The sequence below is a fragment of the Mus caroli genome, chromosome 15 (genome assembly GCF_900094665.2).
Source record: "Mus caroli chromosome 15, CAROLI_EIJ_v1.1, whole genome shotgun sequence".
Taxonomy (NCBI): domain Eukaryota; kingdom Metazoa; phylum Chordata; class Mammalia; order Rodentia; family Muridae; genus Mus; species Mus caroli.
Window position 1 is genome coordinate 87,085,805 of NC_034584.1, and position 18,027 is coordinate 87,103,831.

At 41.8% G+C, this 18,027-nt stretch overlaps 1 protein-coding gene and 2 pseudogenes across 1 annotated transcript in view; all 3 read right to left on the reverse strand.

Annotated features, from left to right (window-relative positions):
- Positions 1 to 6,144, reverse strand: part of LOC110310717 — a 10,917-nt pseudogene extending 4,773 nt beyond the window's left edge.
- Positions 1 to 18,027, reverse strand: part of Yaf2 (YY1 associated factor 2) — a 56,548-nt gene that overhangs the window by 14,926 nt on the left and 23,595 nt on the right. The gene's annotated exons all lie outside the window — the stretch shown is intronic.
- LOC115029403 lies at positions 11,398 to 12,942 on the reverse strand (annotated as a pseudogene).

Sequence of the window (18,027 nt, forward strand, 5' to 3'; positions counted from 1 at the left end):
AACTAGTAAACAAGCCTTGTACACAGGTGCAAGAGTGAACTCACGCCTAGACACTGCCCATCTCGGGGCGTAGTAATGGGGTGATGGGCGAGCAACGAATCAGGAGCTGACATGCCACATCAGGTGCTGAAACACCATGGCTGAGGGCTATATAAGCAACGCCATTTTCCGGGGTCGGGATCTTCCCTCCTGAAGAAGCAATAAAGCTTTTGCTGCAGAAGATTCCGGTTGTCCGAGTGTGTTCTTGCCAGCGAGAACCATAGCTTGGGACAGCACCCCCAGTTTTAAACAGCTCAAAAGATCAAATTATTAAAGAAATGACAAATTGAGCCTTCTGTCGCTTCTGTGATAATCATTTGGATCACTTGCTCTGGGGAGCCCGATGCTATATCTAAAGGACTTCAGCGACTTTGTGGAGATGTACACATGGCAAGGAACTAGGTAATCCTGTCAACAGCACTCGCTGTGTGTGAGCCATCTTTGGAAGGAGGTACCCAGAGGTCAAGCCTGCAGACCAGTGCAGCCTCACTTAGCATCTTCTTCCCTACTCCACCCTTCCTCCCCAGAGTCTGGCTGAACTGGCTAACCTGGAACTAGCAATCTTCCTGTCTCTGCCTCCTGAGGGATTAGGCTATAGGCATGGACCACCATGACAGGCCTCGGCAAATATTAACTACAACCTGAGAATAATCTAGAGCCTAAAATATCTGCTAAAAACTGAGGCAAACTTATGACTTACCAAAACAGATAAAATAAATGTCCTAAGGCAATTTGCTGCAAAAATATAATTGTGACCCTGGTCACTAAAGTGTCTGAACAGAAATGCAGTCGTTTCTAAGTGGGAGAGGGAGACACAGCAGGAAGAGAAGGCTGAGCAACAGGAGCAGCTTGTCAACGCATGCAGATCACTCGCTCTGGGAGCCAGCTGCTGTGTGGACAGGGCAAAAGACACCAACCTGCTCAACAGTATTTTAGGCTGTAACTGTTTTTCAGCCTGTGCTTCACAACCCCACTGGGTATGGACCAGCCCTCTCATGCGGGTCTCATATCAGATATTTACATTATGACTGATCCATAACAAAACTGGGTAGAAAATTAGTTATGAAGTACCAATGAAAATAATTTTACACCCATACATGGTGGCACATGCCTTTAATCCTAGCACTGGGGAGGCAGAGGCATGCAGATTTCTGAGTTCGAGGCCAGCCTGGTCTACAGAGTGAGTTCCAGGACAGCCAGGGCTACACAGAGAAACCCTGTCTCAAAAAACCTAAATAAATAAATAAATAAATAAATAAATAAATAAATAAATAATTTTACACTCAAAGGTCCTCACAGCAGAGACGCTGTATTCAAGGGTCACAGCAGAGAGGTGAAGAACAGCTGCTCTGAGATCACTGAGCCTTCGAAACTGTCTTTAGTACTTTATAACTATCTCGCTACATTTATTTTTGTTTGTGTGTGTGTGTGTGTGTGTGTGTGTGTGTGCATGCCATGGAGCCTGTGGAGATGAGAGAAGCTGTAGGAAAAGTTCTCTTCCTCTATCATGTAGATCCTGGGGGGTCAAGCTCAGATTATCAGAGCTTAGAAACAAGCACCCTCACCTGCTGGGCTGTCTCACTGGCCCTAGGTTATAATATCTAATGCATTTTACTTTTAGAAACTAAAAGCACGGCACATGTATAATTTTATTATGCAACAGTCTATTTGAAAACGACGAGGTTCTCCTGTGGAGATCAGATTCAATTTAAAATTTCTCCATACAAGCTATGATGCTGAACTGAAGAGAGCCTAATGAAGGTCATGTGCTCTCTAGCACCCATGAGATCCAATTAGGTAGGAAAAGCAGGAGGAACCCAGGAAAGACTTCTAACATAGTATATGTCCAAGTAGTTGCTGAATAAATTTGAAAGGCAAGAAACATAAATAATACCTCCATACCTCAAAGTCAGAGAAAACTGTTCTTGCAGAGAGGATTTTTCAAGCTAGTCCCTGAGCAGAGTTTCAACAAGCAATGCTAAGAAGCGGGACAGTTAAAGAAGAGGAAGCAGGAAGCAGGACGAGCAAAGCTACCATGCCCAAAGATTCACAGAATTTCCAAAGCACTTTCAAGAAAATCTGTAAGCAGTTAGTTGAAAGAAAAAGATAGAGTTTTCAAGAGGGCCGCTCTCAAGACCAGGAGACTCGGGCTGTGGGAGGCTCGACCTGACAGAGTGAGGAGTCTGCAGCCAGGAGTTATATTTCACAAACTTAATCTATATTAACATTTTTAATTAATAGATTTTTGCATATAATTTTAAATGTTTTATAATGAATTACTTGAAAATAGTTCACTTCAAATCCTCACTACTGTCAAAGCAAGGACACTGGGGATAGAAGTGAGAACTCTAAGGTGCCTGGCACCAGCTACCCTACAGTAGAAATGTTCCTTCTTGGCTGTGTGGGCTGGACATACATATGTCCATATGTGTACCTAGGTGCTTACAATTTACAATGCTGCCACAGAAGATGAACCCACAACATGCCAATAAATTGTTAAGTCAAGCCATCATAAAGGCTGTTTATCTGCATCTACATATAATTTAAACATGATGCCATGCAAATTATTACATGACAAAATTTATATAGACTATATAACATTTTTACACCAGATAGAAAAGCTATTGTTGTTTACGAGCGTGTGTTTGTATTCTGTGTATGCCCAGTTCAAGCAAGCTCTGGCTTCTCTTTCTAAAGCTAGTGAAAAACCACCGTGACTTCTGTAAAGTTGAGCTGCTTCCTATCAGATGATGAAAGGAAGCTGTGGTTTTAAGTGCCCTTCTTGCTTCCTATCTATATTCTTCTAAACAAAAATGACTTTAGCACAGAGAGCAAAATATAAATGCTTTGTTTAAACTAACAATGTCTAAATATGAAACAGCAACGAGCCAACCAGCCACCAGCATTAGATAACTTGACACCTTTGATTGAACATTAGAATTAGGCTAGCCAGAATACAAAAGTACATCTGAGACAAATTCACTGTCTTACACAGAGCAACCATATTATGTGCAGATGCAGGGGGACTATGTCAGGATAATTTTGCACGTAAGGAGTATACACTTCATAGTGCATCTAATCACATACAGTGTGCTTTTACTAACAATTCAAAATTTGATACAACTAAAAACATAAGTGTGCAGGTAAAAGAAAAAGCACACCTGTCAAGAGAAACAAACAAACAAACAAACAAAAAAAAAAAAACCTAATGCCAGCGGCGATGTGAGAAGGGAAGGGGGTGGCAAAATATGCAGGGAAAACACTCCTCATAGATTCTGTTCTTGCATGGAAATGACCATGTGGAACCCTATGTAATAGTTTCATTTAATGTAGCAAGGTTTTAGTTACAGATAAATAAAGTATTTAGATAAAATTGATTCTCTAGTTGACTAAGTATCTTCCATGCTTCACTCTCTTAATGACATAGAAGTTGTTACTCCTAAGGATTCCTTGGGTGACAATGCAACAGCCTATGTGAAGCTTTCCTCCTTTACTTCTCACTATATCTGCTTCTGGCAACTTTAGTCACCCATTCACTACTCCAGCGCTTCCAGCTGCTTATACCTTAACTAAGTCTATCACAATCTGAAAGACGAGGTGGGGACAGAGCTCAGGAGCTGAGGTGCTTGCCATAAAAATATAAAGAACAAAACTTAAAAGATTCCCAGAACCCCACACAAAAGCCAAGTAGTTGTGGCAAGTGCCTGTAATCCCAGCAGAGAATGGGGACCGAGACTGGGGATGCCCAGGACAAGCTGGCTGGCTAGCCTAGGAGAGCCAGAGTCTTGGTTCAGTGAGGGATCCTGCCCCTCCCCCAAGGAAAGTAGAGAGCAATTGAGGAAGACACTCAACATCAACTTTGGGCCTCCATACATATATGCACAAACTTCTAAGCACACCCAGACATGTACACCTTCAACATGCAAATGCGCATGCACACATACAAGTATCCCATCGTATCAGTGCTTGTTATTTTATGAAGCAGTTCGTGTATACTATAACTACAAGCTGACAAGGAAAACTAACAACCCAACAACAGCAGCCTTTAAAGCTGCCTGGAGCATTCTGGGGGCTTGGCAAGCAGGGGGAAGGGAAGGCTCCCTAACCCCTCACAACCACAGCGGCTGTGTGTTTGCTTCACCATTAGATAACTGAAGAGGCTGTGTGACCCCACGTGGGAGTTAGAACAATGAGGACAGCTTCAGCAAGGCAAGTTACTCCTAAACAGAGTTACTGAACGAACGAACGGCCCACCAGAGCCCTGGCTTTCTTCTCCATCACACTTCTCTGATTTCTGAGACTTTAAGTATATTCATCATCATTAAAATCATAGAACAAGAGCATTTCCTTCATTTAATCTCTACTATATCCCCATGAGCACACTCTTTACTGTGGTTTTGAAGTGCATATTTAATTTTGCTAACACACTGTTGAATTTTGGGGGGTTTTCTTGGGGGGGGGGGAATGAATTTTCAACTTAGCTAAATCATTTCAAAACCTATAATTTTCCCCTTACTGATATACAAATGGTTTTTAGAACATTTTACTGTATGTTGGCAGTCCCAAAACAATCTTTGACCCAGCCCCACTTGGATGCTCTGTGCTCTCTGTGCTCTGTGCTCTCTGTGCACACCCCTGCCTGATGGCCCCAGGCTGCTCTGCTGCTCTCACTCCTGGGGCACCAATGTTTACTGAGTTTGTCTGTCAGGCAGGCACTACTCTAAGTGCTGTGTTTCTATTAACTTAGTCTCCACAGCAACTTTGGAGTTTAATGCTTTAAGAAAACAATAGGATTCTCAGTCAGTCAGCTTAATTATATTCCAAATCATTCTGTGAAAATCTTTAAAAAGTCCCTCCCAAGACCATGTGGGCCTGGTAAGTTCAAGGTTTCAGTCTCTTGTATGGTCATTTTTATTAATTCATATTTTCCTACCAAAAATAATCCATTCCCCTTGCCTCCTTTCCTTTCGGGAGACAGGATATTCTTCTATGATTTAGGCTGCCTTAGACCTCACAACCTTTCCCAGCCCAGCGTTCTGAGGACTGAATTCTGGCTATGTACACCACAGTGAGCTTGTAGTTTCTGACTGACTAGCTATGCCAACTGATCCCTGATAAGCATGAGCATCATTTATACCCATGTTACTTTCTTTCTTGTAGCCCTAACTCTGCTTAGAGTACCTTCAAATTCTAGCTAAGAAATCCTGTCTGGTCTCGCACATACGCAGGTGTGTCCAGGTGCATGTGGACGTGTGGATGCATGTGCATGTGTGTGCATATGGACATACAAATGCATGTGTGTGCACGTGGATGCACGTGTGTGCACGTGGATGCATGTGTGTGCACGTGGATGCATGTGTGTGCACATGGATGCATGTGTGTGCACATGGAAGACGGAGGTCAGCTCAGGCACTGCTCCTCAGGAGCTGTCAACCTTGATTTTTGTGGGTAACGTCTCTTAGAAATCCTGGAATTCATCAGTTAGGCTAGACTGGCTGCCTAGGAGGCCCCAGAGAGTCACCTAAAAGTCCCCCACACTGGGATCACAAGTATGCACTAGAAAGCCTGGCTTTTGTGTGAGGACTAAGAACTGATCTCAGGTCCTCATATTTTTGTGGCAAACACTTTACTGACAGAGTCGTTTCCCAGCCCCACTTAGTTTTCCTGTAATGAGGCTGATGCTTTAGTTTTCCTGAACTTCGCATTGTTTTCTAACGTGTGGTTTGTTAACCTTACTTACTACTTTGTTCTATCTCATCTTAGGTTTATCCTGTCATTCTCTATCCAATGTGTTATTTACATATTTAATATTATTGGATTTTTCTAGACAAACCACAATTGTCAGTTTGCAATACAACTTTAAACTAAGACTTTTTTTAGGATTGTTTGTTTGTTTTATGGATCCCATTATGGCCTAACTTGCTAGGTAGCAGAAAAAGACCTAAGATCCTGTGTCTTGAGATGACAGTTGTGGACCACACTGAGTTTACAGAGTGCTAGAGATAACCTGGAGCTTACGCCCCACTATTTATACCTTAGAGTGAGCTGCCCACTTGGGAAACTTTAACTTAGACGCATCATTAGTTTATTACTTGAGCCAATCATGCTGGCGAGAGATGGTCTCTCAAGAATACTTACTGTATTCTCCCTTAACTGTGTTTATCTTGATTTACTTAAAATGTACACTCACTCATTCCAAGTGGTCTGCCTGTAGTTGGTAATCTGAGGGGGTTACACAACCTAGGCAAGCACTCTACCAGATGGAGGACTTCCCTGGCCGAGGGAGGACGGGGAGCGTCTGCACATCACGTGCACACTTGCTATGGATTCTGGGAGGTCAGAGGACAACAGGAGTAGGTGCTTTCTTTCCACAGAGAATCATCCAGAGATCAAACTCAGGTGGTCAGGCCTATGCAGCAAGCACCTTTCCCACTGAGTCATCGTCCTAACTTCACAAGATGAGACTGTGGGCTTAGGGTTTACAAAAGGGCTGTGGTTTGCTTTCTAGGTGTTACACCGCTATTCACTTAAAGTCTTACTGTAGAGTGCAGAGTTGATAACATACTTACTTCAAAACTGTTCCTCAGGCTGGGAAGGCAGGTCAACTAATAGCACAAGGGCCTACTCCATCCCCAGAACCCCTATGAAAGTGCCAGGCATGGCGGTGCACAGTAACATCAGACACAGAGACAGAGAAAGCTTGGTTAGCAGCTAAGCTTAATGGTAGGTATTGCTAGTTTTAACAAGTACATTTGGCCTGGTTTTTATGTTTTCTTTAATTTTTTCTTTCACACGTTTTCCTTCTGGTTTCCTTCTATGATACAATTAACACAGAGCTCAAGCAAACACTTATGGAGTACTTATTCCTTGAGAGACACCACACTTGGAGGGATGGAATGGTACCCAAGGCATCAGCGACATAACATAAATGGTGCTGCCCATCCCCCATCTCAGAAGTGGGGGAGTAAGAGTGAACAAAAAGTTTGTCAAAATATGACATACTGAAATTTAATTGTGCCAGATGGAGTGGTGCACACATTTAGTCCCAGTGCCAAGGAGGCAGAGGCAGGCAGATTCCTGTGAGTCTGAGGCCAGCCTGTCTATAGACAGGTCTGGGCCTGCAAGGGCTACATAGAAAGATGCTGTCTCAAAACAAAAACAAACAAACAAAAAGACCAAAAGCCCTGCCCCAGTGAAAGAATGGGAAGACGACTGTTTCAAAGGGAAACTAAGCTCCATGTGCACCACAGGGGGCGAAACTGCAGAAAGGCAGCGCTCCTGAGACTGGGTGAGCGAGGAGCTGTGAAAGCTGACGCCATGTTAGAGAACCTAAGGAAGTCCATCATACAAAGTCTTGTGTGGAGAATGAATAAGGAACTGGGGAGGTCAGAGGGCACACTACTAAGATAACCAAGCAAGAGATAGCAGTAATGTGGTATGCTGGCAAACCGTGAAGATGGACAGATGGAAATCGATGCCATGGTCTTATGATATAGTCCTTTTCCCAACCAAATCTTAGAAGCATGTGTTTACTGCTAGTTCTATGCAAAGTCACTTTCACACCGACCACAACATGAACTTTTTAAAATTCTTTTTTAAAATTTACTCTGTATCTGAGTGTTTAGTCTGTATATATGTCTTTGTATCACATGCATGCTGGCGCCATCTCACAGTTATAAAAAACATCATCTCATACGGATGATGTCTGTAATAAATACCTCCACTAATGAACGTAACTTCATTCTTTCAGTAACTGTTTATTGAATATATATCACTAGGTCTAAGGATATACTACTCAGTGGAAAATGACGTGCCTGGCATATGTGAAGCCCTGAACAAATCCCCAGTACCAAAATAAGCAAATACACAAACAAGGCATACTAATGCCAGATAACATGGATATGGGAGTGTGGCAAGAAAGCAACTCGAGCCTTACAAAGCTAGTTATTTATGAAGTAACGTGTAATTAAACTTTGTGCATATCTGACTATGTCCTACACCATACTTTAAAGCAGCTGAAGTGAAGCCGACGTTAAACCGACGCCCCCTCATGTCAGTCGGCCATTCACTAGCACAGTAAGTGTGTGTCCAGTCCCTTGGGACAGATACACGACTCTCTGCTCATACAATGTTTCACTGTGGGAAACACAGGGAAACAACAGTGCACACAGATGAGCTGGGCCTGGAGCACTGCTCAGAAGTGCCATTCTCCATCAAGAGAACAGGAGAGCTCTCAGCAACGCTGCTGCAACACAATCTACAGAGGAGAAAGTGGGAGCTACACAGGAACTCATGTCAGACACTCAGGAAGGGAAAAGCCAAGGGCAAAATTCCCAGGCAGGCTCTGTGTGTAAGTGCATCTGCCACCAAGCCTGATCACCTATGTTTCAGAGGAGCAGAAATTAAAGGACACCTGCAACCTAGCACGTGTGTGCGTGCACACAAAATGACAATTTTGCTTTTAGTTACGACAAAACAGCTGGCATATCCAAGGAGCAATGAGAAAGTAAATTCAAGAACAATGAGTGAAAAAAAATGGTGAAAGTCATTTGAGGAAACAGCAAAGAGTCAGATTATATATTATCTTTCAATCAGACACAGAAAAAACTTAAAATTTTATTCAAATTAGGATGAGAAATTAGAAGGATAGGAAGAGACCTAATCAAAAAAATAACACGATGTTAAAATTAAAATTACCAAACTGGAAACAGATCAAAGAGGAGCAGAATAATAGAAATCATAGAGCATTTATGGTGCAAAGTCAAGAGAAATGATCACTACTCGTGCCAGGATGGTAATAGCAGCACACATGTACGGTGGAGGATCTTCAACAATACTTTAGATATTGGTATGGCACATACGTTTTTCAGATGAATGGAAAATATAGAATAAGAAAAAGACTATCTTGAAAGTAGTCAGGAATCCATAAGTTTAATAAGTTTAAGCCAGCTACACGCAGACTGTCTAAAGAATGGCCCAGCAGAAACACTACTTTACAGTCCCAGTTTAAATGTGTATACTAACTAGCAAGATCTTCTAAATGACTTTAGCTCAACAGTACATAACCAGGCATCTCGAACACAACACACAAGGTTTGGGCCCCTATGGTTTTGTTGTGGAAAGGAGAAAAAATACACAAGCAATTAAAATATTGTTTCTTGGGGCTGGAAAGACAGCTCAGTGGTGAAGAGCACATAGCCCTCTTCCTGAGGACCTGAGTTTAGTTCCCCAGTGCCCGTATATAAAATTCTCAAGGAATAAACGCTGTACAATGCACTGGCCTCATTCCAAAATTATGTTACATTCAAAGAACTTTCCAATTAATTTAAAATTAAGAAGGACAGAGGGAAATAAGTATGGGACACTGTCACCTGAACCTGACTATGTGGAAAACCACTTAAGAGTGTTACCTACAAGCCAGGGCGTAGTGGCACACGCCTTTAATCCCAGCAATTGGAATGCAGAGGCAGGCAGATTTCTGAGTTCGAGGCCAGCCTGGTCTACAGAGTGAGTTCCAGGACAGCCAGGGCTACACAGAGAAACCCTGTCTCGAAAAACCAAAAAAAAAAAAAAAAAAAAAAGTGTGTGTGTGTGTGTGTGTGTGTGTGTATATATATATATATATATATATGTATATGTGTGTGTGTGTGTGTGTATACACATATATATAATAAAGTATTACCTACAGATAATTTACCGTGGCTGGCCCATTAAAGTCTTCCTTCCTGTCCAATGTAAGAATTAAGCTATAAATTATAAATGGAATGGGACCCTTTTAATCCCTATGCTCTGGCGATGTGAAGATTTTGCTACCTCTCAAGAGTAAGATTAATGCTGTGGCCCTCATCTTTTACCATTTTCAGTAGTTTCTTTAAAAAAAAAAAAAACTGGAATATAGCCCTATTCATTAATGATTGTGGTAAGATCAAATGTTTCCATGAATATTTAATTTTTCATGAAGGTAACTTAATTAAAATATACAATTCTTTATAAAAGCTCTAATATATAACAACAACAACAGAACTGGGGAGGTGGCTCAGTCAGTATGATGTCTGCCATGTAAGCATGAGAAACTGAATTTGGTCCCTAGGACTCATGTAAAACAAAACCAGGAGTGCAAGTTCACGCCACCAGCACCTGGAAGACAGCCAGGAGGACCTCTGCATCTCACAGGCCCACCCGCTCAATCATGTGGTTCAGGTAAAACCGCAGTGGGGACCGACAGAACAAGGCATTCACAGTGCACCGCTGCTTCCGGCACAGACTCAGTAACAACAGTAATAGAGAGGCACTATACATGTGCAACAGGGCTCGCTACATCTTCTCAACTGAAATTTAAGGGTTAATCTTCACAAAATGAGATAAGCACCGTTCACTAGGATTTATTCAATTTATCCCTCCTTAGCTTTTAACTTTAAATTTTTTTCCCTTGAGTATTTTACATCTTCTAACTTGTTTAACCACCCATAAAATACACCCCTCTACTTATGGAGAAAATACCATTATTATTATTACTATTATTTATTTATATTTTTGGTTTTTCAAGACAAGGTTTCTCTGTGTAGCCCTGGATGTCCTAGAACTCACTCTGTAGACCAGGCTGGCCTCAAACTCAGAAATCCGCCTGCCTCTGCCTCTGCCTCCCAAGTGCTGGGGTTAAAGGTGTGCGCCACCACTGCCTGGCAACAGCATTATTTTTATAACATACCATGACAGATATGAAAGGTATTTAATTTCTCATATTATTATCTGGAAATAGTTCTTTAGTTTGCTTAACAACTTAGAAGGTGGCCTGTAGAAATAATTTCACTAACAAAACAAAGAACACAGGCAGATTTATAAGATAACTCTAATTCAAGGGCCATGGACACGTAGCAATGAGAAAAACAATTCCACTATCCCAAAATTATAAGTCTACTAATTTTTAAAAATAAATTCAACTGATCATGGTGATGCGTGCCTTTAATATCAGTCTTTAAAGAGGCAGGAAGATCTAAGTTTGAGGTCAGCCTAGTCTATCCAGGGAATTCTAGACCAGCAAGAGCTCCATAGAGCCTTGTCTCAGAAATAAAATAAAATCATGCTGGGCACGGTGGCGCACACCTTTAACCCCAGCGCTCGGCAAGCAGAGGCAGGAGGATTTCTGTGAGTGCAAGAGCTGTTACACAGAGAAACCTTGTCTTGAAAAACCAAATAAATAAACAAATAATTAAGTATGTAAAAAAACAAATAAATAAATCTAACTCAAAAAGGTGAAATTTAAATGAATTCTTGAGAACCAAAAATTCTTACAGATGACATGTGAGTGTTTTGGCTCAAAACAAGTCAAGGCTTTATATGGAACTCTCAGTAAAAACTACCTTAGTCTGGGCCACCAAAAGAAGAAAAGCAAGCAACAGAAAATGTCTCAAAGAACTTAAGAAGAATTTTGGCTAGCAATGCTAGTTAACTCTAGAGTGAAGTGTCACTCAGCTACCTAAGAAGCCTGAAAGCACAAGACATTATCCTTGGTGTTTTGGAAAAGACGACACGTGAGATCATTATCAATGTTACTGCCCGTTTCCCCTTCCCTTGCATTCACAGAGTCGACTCCAGATTTATAAGCACAGAAAGGCAGCAGGGTCGAGTGAACCCGGAGCCAAATGATTGACATTCATTCAAGTCTCAGTTCTGAATCTCACCTCTGCTGTTCACTATCTGTAAGAACAATGGTGTATTCTGAGTGTTGTGGCTTGGATATGGCTTAAATGTCAACAGCTAGCATTTGAGAAGTGAAGGGTCATCTTCAACTACACAGAATGAAGCCAAACGAGGCATGATGGGACACGCTTTTAAAACCAGCACTCATCATCAGACCTGGGGATCCTGAGCCATACAGGACACCACTGATAGAGAATAGTTTAAAATCTTTCATATCAATATCAATAGTATGCATTGGAAAATTCTCACATTACCCTCAAAATATCCTCAGAAAGAGATCAGCTACAATACCACTTGGGAAGCATGAAGCCATATATTTCTGAGCAAGTTTATCCTAAAGCTGTTTAGAGTCAACCACATTAAAGATCATCTCCTGGTAAACCAGACAGGAGTGACTTCTGAATGCCAACTGAGGATAACGAACAAGTGCAAGGTAAAGTGTGAAATTTCTGTACTATATAAAAATGGCCTAAACCAAGTCAGTAATACAACTGTTGGTGTGCACCATGCGTCCCAGACATCTGCTGACCAATGATTAAAAACTCAAGTCTAATCCTTCACATATGATTTGTGGAAATCATAGAATCTTAGAAGTTTAGAAGTGATCTTAGAAATCAGACATTCTATGTTTTGTTTGAGATACAGAATTTTAATACAATTTTTTTTTTATAAGGAGTTCTGGCAAAGTTTTATTAAAGGAGAAGTTTCTTGGTTTACTTCTCCCCAGTCTGTCTGGCATGCTTCTAGAAATAGCAGAATCCCCTGGGTCAATGACAGCCAGTGTGCATACTCTAGTATTTTCCGCACACTGTGCCCAGTTCCACAGTATTGCCACTGTAGTGATGGACAGCAGGTTTAGCCCACATGGCATAGTACTTTATTTCAGAGGTCCTCAAAGCTGGTCAGCTTGGGGGGAGGGGGAAGATAATCAACTTCACTTTGCCTTGTCTGAGCATCTTCAGAGTCCGTTTGTACCCCGGCACATACTTTCCACTTTTCATAACAAACTGGAGCCTAGAGTTGATAGACTCCAGAGACATTTTTATCTTCTTTGTGGCTACCATCTTCCTGCCTTAGGTGCAGAACAACCCCCAACCAAGATCAGCCGCCAAGATGGCCAGGGAGCGAGAAAGGGTTTTCTGAGATTTTTATAGAGATATTAAGATTTAACCATTCACTGTTAACTGAAATTTAGACAAAACAAATAGCAATTTGAATATTAACATGATAATTATTTTAAATGTTTTAATATTTTATGAGTTATATTAGCATTCAAATACAGAATAAATTTTTCTGGAATTTTACAAATACATCATTTTTATAAAAATTGGAGATTTGTAGGACGCTTTAATTTTTATACACTTGAAACCTTATTTTTACCATATTCTCAATGTATGTTTATCATATTAAATTGAATTTTAATACGTTATGATTTTCATAATTAAAGCTTTTTGTTTAAAAAAATTAGTATTCATGAAGCAGACATAAGCAGTTGTCTGTGAGTACAAGGCTAGCCTAGCCCATATACAGAACTCAGCCAGGACTACACGAGACCCTGTCTCAAAAACAAAAGATTAAAATTAATAAATTGAAAAAAGTTTAAGATCACTATGAATACATGAGACCATCTAAAACAAAAGATAGTGTATGCTAAGATTCATGTGTTAGAAGCTTATCCCATAATGTGGTCACCTTGGGAGGGGTTAGAACTTTAAGAGGGAGTAGAATGGGAAGCAATTAGGTGGTCTGGGCCATCATCCCCCACACTTGGGCTCACACTTGTAACCCCAGCACTGAGGAGACAGGATACCTGTGGCTCACTGGCCAGCTAGCCAATCAGCAAATCCCTGACCCCAACAGAGACCAGTCTCAAAGAAACAAAGTAACAGCTCCTGAGAAAAGATACTAGAGCTTCATGTCAGACCTCCACACTCCCCTACACACACACACACACACACACACACACACACACACACCTATATGGCTAATTTCAGATGAGGATATTGACATTTCTAACATACCAGAAGGTTCCTGGTGATGTCATCATACCATTCCTTCAAGAACAATATTTCTGGAAAGTCGTACCGTTCATATCATCTATGAACTTCCTTCCTATAAATGAAATCATTCAATTTATGCTTTTGATTCTCACCTTTTATTCAACCCTGTCTAAAATATCCATCACATGCTGCATTATTTATTTTTACTGCTATGTAGCAGTTCGGCCTAAAAACCACAGTTCTGTTTCTGAGACACCGCCTCAGCAGCCTGAGAACAGTCTTGAAACGCCTCTGCCTGCAGCCCTCAGATGCTGGGATCTCAGCGTTTACACCAGGGATGACTTACGCGAACACTGTGAGCCCTGCTTCATTCCCAGAGCTGTCATGATCATTTTTATGCCTTACTTTTTTTTACACAAAGGTTATTTTACACACATGTCCAGAAACAAAGTCCCATATGATTTCTGTCTAATGCTACATAATTCTGAGAAGTAGTTTCAATAAAATTTGTTTTCATATGAACCTTAAAGTTCCTACCCACAGAAATAGAATATTATTTATAATGTCTAATTTTATATCCTTCAGTAAAATTTTGGGAACTTAATAAAGTTTTCTATACTGAAGATGTCCCCACTTTCTAAGTGGATGTTGGCAGTTCAAATAAGGGCCTTCTAGGGGCACTGATTTTTCTTAGTACTACAAATGACAGGTTCACTGCGAGGCTGCTCAGTGCATAGAGGTAGCTGCCTCGAAAGCTTGGCAAGCCATTTACAAGAAAGAGGGAACTAGTTCCCAAAACTTGTCCTCTGACCTTCACATTCCAACACAGTACATGTCACATACACTAGAAACACACACTGTCTTAGTTAGGGTCACTACTGCTGTGATGGAACACCACTGCCAAAGGAATCTGGGGAGGACAGGGTTTACTCAGCTTCCTCTTCCACAGCACTGTTCATCATGAAGTCAGGACAGGAGCTCACGCAGGGCAGGAGCCTGGTGGCAGGGGCCGATGCAGAGGCCATGGAGGGATGCTGCTTACTGGCTTATTCTTCATGGATTGCTCAGCTTGCTTTCTGATAGAACCCAGGACCATCAGTCCAGGGATGGCACCACCCACAATAGTCACAGCCCTCCCCAATAAAGCACTAATTTTAAAAAATGCCCTATAAGCTTGCCAACAGCTACATCTTATGGAGGCATTTTCGCCACCGTGGGTCCTTCCTTTTAGGTAACTAACTCAAGCTGTGTCAAGCTGACAAAACTTGCCAACACACGCATTAACGATATATTTTGAAAATCAAATTTTCTACAAAGATGTTTATCTCGTTTCTCTTCCTCTCCTTCCTTCCAAGTCTGTTGGACTTTACTGACCCCTTTTGTTACAGGACAGACATTTTGTTTGTTTTGTTTTTGTTTTTTTGTTTGTTTGTTTTTCGAGACAGGGTTTCTCTGTGTAGCCCTGGCTGTCCTGGAACTCACTTTGTAGACCAGGCTGGCCTCAAACTCAGAAATCCTCCTGCCTCTGCCTCCCGAGTGCTGGGATTAAAGGTGTGTGCTACCACGCCTGGCTTGACATGTTTTTTATGCTTCTGACAAGAATGAACTTTAAAGTCTCACTGTAACTCATGATCCGTGTTAGACTGGGAAAGCACTTGTGTTACAGGTCAAAAGGGGTGCACTTCTCTAGTTTGTGAAGGGTATCTCTTTTTTTTTTTTCTCAACTTTGAAATATATATTTATTTTCCTTTATCACCAATTTTATATCTCTTCAGAATAAAAATGTATCATGAAATAACAAGAGGATCCTGTGGGAAAGTGAGGTCTAGTCACAGTGCTAATATCTCTGGCCACAATGATCAGCAAGCCCTCTTTGAAGTAATTTGTAGTACTTGTATTAATTTTTATTAATTTTGTATTATATAATACAGAATTATTAAATTTGTATTAACTTTTAGCATGAAAAAGTATTAAATCTTTATAATTTGCTTTTACTAAATTTAGAATTTTTGTTAAGTTTACTTGCAAAATTAAATAAGTAAATTTTGAATGTTAAGCTATTCTTACATTCTTATTACATTTGAATTTTCATGTCTGTGTCCATAATGAGTTTGGACATAATCCATTTCCCTTTGTGTATTCTCTTTAGCCTGGCTTTCAAGGTAACATCTGCCTTATTAACCAAAGGATGCTTTCCCCCTTTTAAACTCTTCCTGGACTGATCCATACGAAATTGAGTTTTGCTCTTTTAAAGTAACTGATCACTGATCCTACTCAGTACCCAGACCTCCCATGTTCTCCTCCAGGGTCTAACTTGGGTACCATATCAGGTGCCTACTCAGACCACCCCACCTGCACCACAGCCAAGCAACAACCCACAGGTCCTGTCTGCTCAGCTTCCAACCACTGCAGGTTAAGGTCTCCTGACCTCCCGTCCACTCCTGGGTGCCACAACCAGCGTATCAACCTAGCCTGGACGTCCTTGTCTATAGCAAAAAGGAATTCTAGGCTTGGGTCAGGATCCTCCCTAGCTATTCCCTAAAGCAGAGGACTCTCCCACACCACAGCCAGCCTTTCTACCGCACTCTCCAGGCACGGGACAGGAAGCACATCCTGTGCACCAGCCTGGTTCCCCATCCACCTGATTCCATACCACCCAGGCCTTCTCCAGCCTCCAGACCCAGCCTGTCGCTCCATTCTCTCTTCTGGCCCAACCTCCTCTGTCCATATCAGACTCAGAACTAACAAAGACCACATGCCTAGATCTCGCTGCAAAAATACAAACAATATAAAAGATCAAGCCAGGATCTTCTCTTCAAAACCTATCATTCCTGTAGAATAAATATCTGCCAATGAGAATTACCTAGGTGAACTCCAGAATACAATACAAACACCAACATCGAAACTATTCTTTACTATGGTGGCACGTGTCTTTAATCCCAGCATTCAGGAGACAGAGGCAGAGAGGTAGGTCTCTCTGAGTTTGACACAAGTCTGGTCTACATATTGAGTTCCAAGTCAGGACTACATCTTGAGATTTCGCTTAAAACAAACAACCAAACCAAAACAAAACAAACGTATTCATGCATGGGACTGTAAGTCTAGCCCGCTCCCTGTGAGGAATTCCTAACTTAATCCTTAACCTGCAGGTCAGCTCAGCCCTCACCTCACCCCTAACTCATCAAAGGAGCTTCTTCCTGAAGATGAAGACACTACAGAGAGCCATAGCTGATCAGAACGCGGAGAACAGCGGAGGTCCCAACATACAAGGGCCATGAGTATAGAGGGAAGTGGGGCAAAGAGGCTCTAAGAGCCAAAGTACCTATGCCTGCCAAAGACCGTGTCTTTGGAAGACAGTTACCTAAACAAGACCTGAGAAAGCACATGCCAACGTGGCTGGAGAAATCTTACAAGGCCTGACTGCAATTAATGGCAGCCGAGGAAGAACTAGAGATCTCCATGGATGTCTCTTGATAGGTTATTTTGTCCCAAGTGGTCACTATTAAATACATGGACATATGAGCAGTAACAAAGAGACCCATGTGTGTTCAGTACTCAGAGATCATGAACTTGAGAGGACTTGGAAGGATAAAGGAGGATTCTGAGAGAAGATGGAGGGAGGTGCACGTGACCTCGAGTGTAAGCTCATCAATGGTCATCCCGTCAGAGCTCCTCATTTTGGTTCCCTTGGAAAAGAGCTTCAAAGCCACCGATCCACCATCTGACCACTGTACGGAAACGCAGCCCAGACCCTGCCAGGAGGTCGCGCTGTACTCAGTGCCTCACTTTCCTCCTCCAGAGCCCTTAGACACTGTAAAATCTAAGTCTAAGGTACCGAGCGCACACCAACTCTGTTCTGTAAAGAAAACACCAATAAGCCCGCTCCTCCCAGTACTGTTCTCACACATTAGTGTAGGAAGCAAATGGAGCTTTCTGCTGTGGAAACTGGCCTGGCAGTTCCATAAAGGTAAAAGCTGCAGCTGTCCATACTGCCTAGCAAGTCTGTGGCAGGCAAGCACTCAAAACTAAAATACCAGGTCCGAGGTATCACTTACTGACACACTGTTGCCATCCCCAGGATGACAAACAAAATTAAAACCCAAAGCCAGGTGTGCTAGCAAATGCTTGAAATCTCAGCACTAACGAGAAGGAGGTGGGAGTAAGAAGCTAAGGAGTTACACATTAGTCTGGAGAACATGAGTCTCAGTCCTCTCTCCCTCCCTCCCTCCCTCCCCCTCCTCCTCCTCCTCCTCCCCCCTCTCTCTCACACACACACACACACACACAC